We start from the raw sequence: 7,274 nt of genomic DNA, 5'->3' as shown, positions 1-7,274 counted from the left end.
TAATCAGGACTGTCCCAACAACACTTTTTACTGCAGTTCTCATGATCATATCATTCTTCTTCGTTTAAACAGGTTATAAATCGATTCTCTTAGATGGTATGTGAACATAGATTCATTTCATTGGACCACCATGACCAGCTGCTCTGTAAGATGAATCCATTCTGGCAAAACCCCACACTCACTGTAAAGTACCTGCCACATATACTCAGTTGTCAAATCCTATTAATACCACTTTCATGTTTCCTTTAGAATCAAACCTTCTCCCTTCTTTCTTGTCAGTTCTGTCTTTGTTCAAGTTCTCATTACTACTTTCCAGGCTACAGTAGTAATATTCTAATCCCAGGCACTTGTCTATTTCCCCTTACAATCAATTCTTTGGCTATAGGATTTGGAATCAAATATTAAAATCTTAGTGCTGTCTTTTGCTAGCTTTTATTTTTTAAATTTTCAAACTTTATCAAATTTTATTTTATCTTGGAAAGAACACTTAACATGAGATCTACTGTCTCAAATTTTTAAGTGTACAATACAATACTGTTCGGTATAGGCACGATATTATACAGCAGATCTCAAGAACTTCAGCACTTCACATAAGTGAGAGTTTACGCCTATTGATTAGCAACTTCTCATTTTCCTTTTCCACTAGCTCTGGACAACCACCATGTCACTCTTTGATTCCATGAGTTTGACTATGTTAAATATCTCATACAAATGGAATTATGCCATGTTTGTTCTTCTGTGATTGGCTTATTTCACTTAGCATAATGTCCCCAAAGTTCATCCATGTTGCCTCATATTTCAGACTTTCCCTCTTTTTTAAGGTTGAATAATATTCCATTGTATGCATATACCACATTTTCTTTATCCATTTATTCATTGACGGACATTTAGGTTGTTTCCATATCGAGCTATTGTGAATAGTGCTGCAACAAACATGGGGTGCTAGTGTCTCTTTGAGACTGGATTCAGATTCATTTGGGTAAGTACCCAGAAGTAGGGTTGCTGTATCATATACAGACAATCCCCAACTTACAATGGTTTATGACTTTTTTGACGTTACAATAGAGTGAAAGTGATACATATTCAATAGAAATCATACTTTGAGCACCCATACAGCCCTTCTGTTTTTCACTTTCAGTACAGTATTCAATAAATTACATGAGATATTCAACACTTTATTATAAAATAGTCTGTATGTTAGATGATTTTGCCCAACTATAGGTTAATGTAAGTGTCCTGAGCACATTTAAGGTAGGCTAGGCCAAGCTGTGATGTTCAGTATTAAATGCATTTTTGACTGAATGATATTTTCTACTTACAATGGGTTTATCAGGATATAACCCCATCATAAGGTGAGGAACATCTGTAGTTCTATTTTTAATTTTTTGAGGAAACTTTATTCTATTTTCTGCAGCAGCTGCAACATTTTGCATTCCCACCAACAATGTACAAGGATTGCAGTTTCTCCACATCCTTGCCAACACTCGTACTTTTTGTTTTTATAATGGCCATTCTAACTGGTATGAGGTGCTATCTCACTGTGGTTTTTATTTGCAATTTCCTGATGATAAGAGACATTGAGTATCTTTTTATACATGTGGACTTATTTGTCCACATGTATAAAATGTATGTCTTATTTGCTGAAATGTCTATTTAAGTCTTCACCCAATTTTAATTGAATCATTAGGTTTTTAAAATTGATTTGTAGGAGTTTAAACATATATTTTGGAAATTAACCACTTATTAGATACACGGTTTGCAAATAGTTTCTCCCATTTCATAGTCTGCCTTCTTGCTAGCTTTTGACTTTGGGCAAAGCTCCCTCAATCTAAAAATATCTAGACCGTAGCTCCCTTTCCAAACTCATTTAGTCTTCCTTGCTTGCTAGAATACATTTCAAGATGCCTTATATAAGACTCATGAATAGCCAAGACTGAAAAAGGAGATAAATACTTTTCAAACATAATTTCATGTAAAGTCTCTTTGCAGCTCTTATTTGAAAGCTTAAGAAGCTAGAATTTTTTGGATTCTAGCTTAGAATGACATAATTTTTATGTCCAAATTTTATATGATGAAATTTTTCTATCAGAAAATTTTAAAATATTGGCTATGCCAACATTATATTTATCTCTAAACTCTCTGCTATTTCTTTCATATCCTCTACATCCAGCTTGCTCTCTGAAACCAAAAGGTAGTATCTAGTTTGGGCACCAACCCTCACCTTTACAGTATTCTGCTGAGCTGTCTGGACATTACCATAATTACTGTTTAATCCTCCATCACTAGACCCTTTGACAGGCAATCTAAGAAAATTTCATGCCCCTTTAACCTCCTAATTTCCAGTATGTATTCTGCCTTCCATCCAGCCTTATCTACTCAAACTTTGCCTAGTTTCCATCACTAAGTATCTAGATCTATGACTTTATACAATCAGTCAACTACTGTTATTTATTGAGGGCTTGTAAGTCTGAGTGGTGAGGGATAAAAGAGACAGGTTTCATCCTGGGAACTTAAAGGAATCACAGCTCTACCTCTTCTCTTTTGTCCCAGGCCTCCCCTGTTTATGTGAAGGTCAAGTAGTGCTCTTCCTAACTCCACCCAATTTCCCAGCAAAACCTTCATGTATTCCGTAAGCCAGAAATAACAAATACCAAACTTGTACCTACTATAGATGCTTATTTAAGACCATCATGTTCTCTTACTATAATATTGTGTCCTTATGCGGTGGTAGTGGTGGTGGATATGTGTGTCCATGTCATCTGTTTTTTATTGTGATTTACTGAAGGGCAAGGATTGCATCTGTTTAAATTGCTTTATATGGAGTCAGGGAAACCACATCTATGGTTATTTACATGAGACTAGAAGTTCTCATAGAATTTGACATCAGGTGAATTAGTAAGATGTCTCAATTGTGTCCTTGCCCTTTCTAAAAGAGAGGTCGAAGTTTAACACACAACACTGTTTGCAGATGATAGATCTGAGGGCAGAGTACTTGTAGACTCTTCTCTTGATGTGATTCCTGTAGCCAAAGGAAAGCTCTTGAATTCATTTTTCTCCTTCCCAATCTTCATTATTCAAGATTTAGGAATCTTGAATAAGCGAATGAAGGTAAAATCTTGCTGGATCTATCTGTAGCCTTCCCAGGCAACTTTCTCTCCCAACTGTATTACCAATTTCTCCCTATTGGCTCTTTTTCATTGGCATTTAATTTTCAAGTCTCTTCCATAAAACAAAGAAACAAAAACACTATCTTGCTCATACACATTTACACCTAGTTTCTCATAGAGCTCTTGCTTTCTTTTCACAGCCAAGCTTCTAGAAACTTGCCAACATTTGATGACTTAATTTCTTCATCATCTACTCACTCCTCAACCTACTGCAATATCACCTTTGCCTCCACAACTCTGGAAACAGGTACCAATGACTTCTTTCTTGTTAATCTATGAGTTCTTGCTTGTTAACTGGAATGGACACTTTTCAGTCACTTTCCTACATGGTTTCTATGGCAGTTCACACCGCCAACTGTTTCATCCTCTTTCAAAAGCTCTACCTTTCCACCATACCCATGATACTGCACGGTCTGATTTTCCTCCTCCCTCACTTCGTGCTACTTCTCAGGTGCTCCTATGTGCTGTTCTTTCTTTGTGTTCTGATGTTCACATTTTCAGGGCTCTGTTCTTGTCCATTTCCTCTTCTTATTCTGCAGTCTCTTTGGATGACTCCTCTCATTCTCGTGGCTTCAGTTACACATCTGTTACTTTAATACAGATTTTCCTCTTTTGCTTCAGGGTCACATATCAAACTTATAATGGATATCACCACTTGCAAGTTCCAAAATTATCTCAAATTCCCAACTATCTTTTTTCCTGTATTCTTTGTCCATTTGGTCTAGCTAGAAGTATGGTTTTCATCCTAATCACCTACCTGTTCCTTAACCCTACCTGCTCAATGTAGGCCTGTCCATTCCTGTCAACTCTACACCCCTCGAATCTTACTACTATCTATATTACTACTGCTGTTATCTTATTTGAGGCCACTATTGCCTCATCTGACTTAATACAAGAGCCTCTTTATTGTCTTCCCTTCAATCCATTTTTCGCACTGTGGCCAAAGCAAACTTTCTAAAATACCACTAATATATTTTAAATTTCTGTTTAAAGTCTTCCATGACTGGGATACACTCAGGATACAATATCAGCTTCTCAGAGTTTCCTAGAAAGCCCTTCATAATCTGACTCTTACATATAATTCCAGGCCCACCCCTTTTACATCTGTCCTTCACAGTAATCTCAGTCATTTAAAAATATTTCACTTCTTTCTTTGCACCTCGCATCTTTTTCTCAGGGTCTCTGCACATCCTACCTTTGTCTGTCTAACTCTGGTCTGTCCTTCAGGACTCAGTTCTGAAGCCACATCCTGCAGGAAGCCTGCCCCTATTCCCATCTCAACCATGGCTGGATCTACCTCTCCATACGTTTCCATAGCACCCCTGTGGTGGTGCCGAACCTTCTCTACTGTGGCTGGTCGCCTCTCTCTCATACCCTCTAGATTATGAGTTGCTGAGAATAGGAACAATCTTTTAACTGTCATTATATCTCCAGCCACAGTGCCTGAAGTATCTCCACACAGTGCCTAAAGTAGGGCATGTATTCAATAAATATTCTTGAAATAATGCCTAATAAATAATGAATAGAAGACCATCTATTCCAGTGTTTCTGAACCATTTTTTTCATTATTGTTATGCTAAAGAGCAAAATTTAATTTAATTTAAAGTCTCCTTATGGAGAGAAATTAAATACCAAGAGGTGGACAACTCCTTTGCAGATAAGTTGGTAGAGCTCAGCAGAGCCCAGAGCACCAGGGTACATTATTTTTCTTGAAGACCTCAAAAGTCTTGCCAAGAACTAGTAGAACAGACAGAGGCACTGAAAGCCTTAACTTTATGGCAGGCTTTGGCCAGTAAACAAAAACTACTCTGAAGGTAGACACATGTGCTTTGAAATGGTTATCTTCCTAATATCATGAGAAAAAAATAGAAAATTTCAGTTATTTTTGTTGTGCTCTGATTTGCTATTCATTTGGTTTTTCTGTGCAAATTCATTATTGTTTCTAGATTTTTGTATGACATGATGATAAACAATGAAATTGGCTTATAGTCTCAAAAAAAAGGAATAAGATTTTGTTGGATAGGGGTGAACTTTGGAGGGCTATAAACAATTGTAATATCTAAGATTTTTTTGTACTCCTAAGAACCATTCCCCAATGGGACAATATTATTTTCTTTGAGAATGCAGGTCTATCTGTATTGCTTTTTGCTCTGAGAGATTGAATAAGAAGCTCGTAGCTCATCTGTAGGAACAATATTGATAGCCATTATAGAATGTGTTTTCTGAATAGGTTTGTGGCCAACGAAATTAAAGACATATTTTAAAATGTGTAAAATTTTTTAAACCTCTCTTTCCTGCCACATTTATACTCAAGGTATCTTAGTCAGTTTAGGCTGTGATAGCAGAATTCCATAGACCGGGTGGTTTAAACAACACACATTTATTTCTCAGAGTTCTGGAAGCTGGGAAATCTAAGAGTAAGGAGATGGCAGATCTGTGTCTGGTGAGGGCCCTCCTCCTGGTTTGCAAGTGTCTGCCTTCTTCCTGTATCCTCACATAGTGAGAAACGGATCTCTTCTCTCTTCCTACTTTTATGAAGGCATTAATCCCACCATGAGGCCCCATCCCATGACCTAACCTAATTCTAATTAACTCCCAAAGACTCCACCTCCAAATATCATTACATTGGAGATTAGGGTTTCAACATATGGATTTTGGTGGGGACACAGCATTCAGTCCAGAGCAAGGGGCTCACTCTCATTTGACTCAAACTGAACCGCTTAACAAAATAGGATGAATGACTCTAAATCAATTGAAAAGAGAAATGTTATTTTAATCATACACAATATTCATCTAAACAAGCTACAAGGTTTCTACCTAAAATTAGCCTTCAGGGAGGAGGAATTTGCCTTGCAAATTGTCTCACGTATTATGGGATAGTCGTTGACTTCCTTTATATTGAACAATTAGTTTAGGCCAAACTCTAGATTCTGATCTATTGCTTTATCTCTTTCAACCACTATACAAGCATAAGCGGTAGTATCTCTGGTTTTTCACTCTCTAGTAAATGCTGTACCTAAAATTGCCAAAACAAAAGGCTAATCAAATACATCTGTGATTTCACCAATGATAAATGTGGCATTAAAAAATTTTTTTTCGACTTTTCGTCTTCAGCTCTCCTTCTTCTCAGAAACCCCTGGGTTCTTCACAGATTTTCGCACATCCGGACGCTGAGCCACCCCGCACCTAGGATGCTACGTGGAAGCCGAAGCTGCGCCTCCCGCATGGCCCCTCTTGCCAGCCAGGCACCTCAGATGAGAACTGCACACAGGCCCACAGCAGCAGCTCCACCGCCAGCAGCAGCACCCTCTCTGCAGTTGGCTCTCCTGCTGCTGTTCCCCGGCAGCCAGGTCCGATGCCCAGATGGCAACCATGGCAGTTGGCATGGCTGTGGGCTCTGCTGTGGGGCACACATTAGGTCATGCCATCACTGGAGGCTTCCATGGAGGAAGTAATGCTGAGCCTGCAAGGCCCGACATCACTTATCAGGAGCCTCAGGCAACCCAGCCGGCACAGGGGCAGGCTTACTTATATGAGATAAAGCCGTTTTTGGAATATGCCCAGAACCTGAGTGACATAAATCTCTGTAAGAGTTTCGATGAGGTGCTGAAACAGCGCAGACTTGCAAAAGAATTGGCCAAAGAAATGGAAAATTGGCTGTTATGACCAAGTTAGTTTAGTATAAAAATATAATAGTGAAGAGATAAAGGGTAAAACCATCAGTTAAACCCTTTCTGTGTCATTCATAGCTTCCTTGCTTCATAATTGAAATGGAAGAGAGTGTTCTTACTTTGTAGAATTTTATTAAGATGGGGTATACTTTGGGGCTGGGCAAATGTTTGTGTGGCCTCCTTCTACCAGCTACTATGATTTTATTCTTTGTGAGTTAATTAGAATAAAGTGATTTTCTTCCAAAATTTTTGTTCCTGGAAACATCTTGTCATAATAATCTGAGCGTGTGCATTCTCAAAGTTTTTAATATTTTCATCAATCTCATTCACACTATTGTTGTAGTTGCTGTTGTTTGAGATGAAGTCTCACCCTGTCACCCAGGCTGAAATGAAATGGCATGACATCGGCTCACTGCAACCTCCGCCTCCCGGGTTC

At 38.3% G+C, this 7,274-nt stretch overlaps 1 pseudogene; it reads left to right on the top strand.

Moving 5' to 3' along the window:
• The first annotated feature begins 3,371 nt into the window (after positions 1-3,371).
• Positions 3,372-6,833, top strand: LOC129034569 (coiled-coil-helix-coiled-coil-helix domain-containing protein 2-like; annotated as a pseudogene).
• Positions 6,834-7,274: the final 441 nt, after the last annotated feature.

The sequence above is a fragment of the Pongo pygmaeus genome, chromosome 3, assembly GCF_028885625.2.
Source record: "Pongo pygmaeus isolate AG05252 chromosome 3, NHGRI_mPonPyg2-v2.0_pri, whole genome shotgun sequence".
In the NCBI taxonomy this organism is placed as follows: Eukaryota; Metazoa; Chordata; class Mammalia; order Primates; family Hominidae; genus Pongo; species Pongo pygmaeus.
The sequence above is the reverse complement of the archived record's forward strand: the minus strand, read 5'-3'. Positions and strand labels throughout refer to the sequence as shown.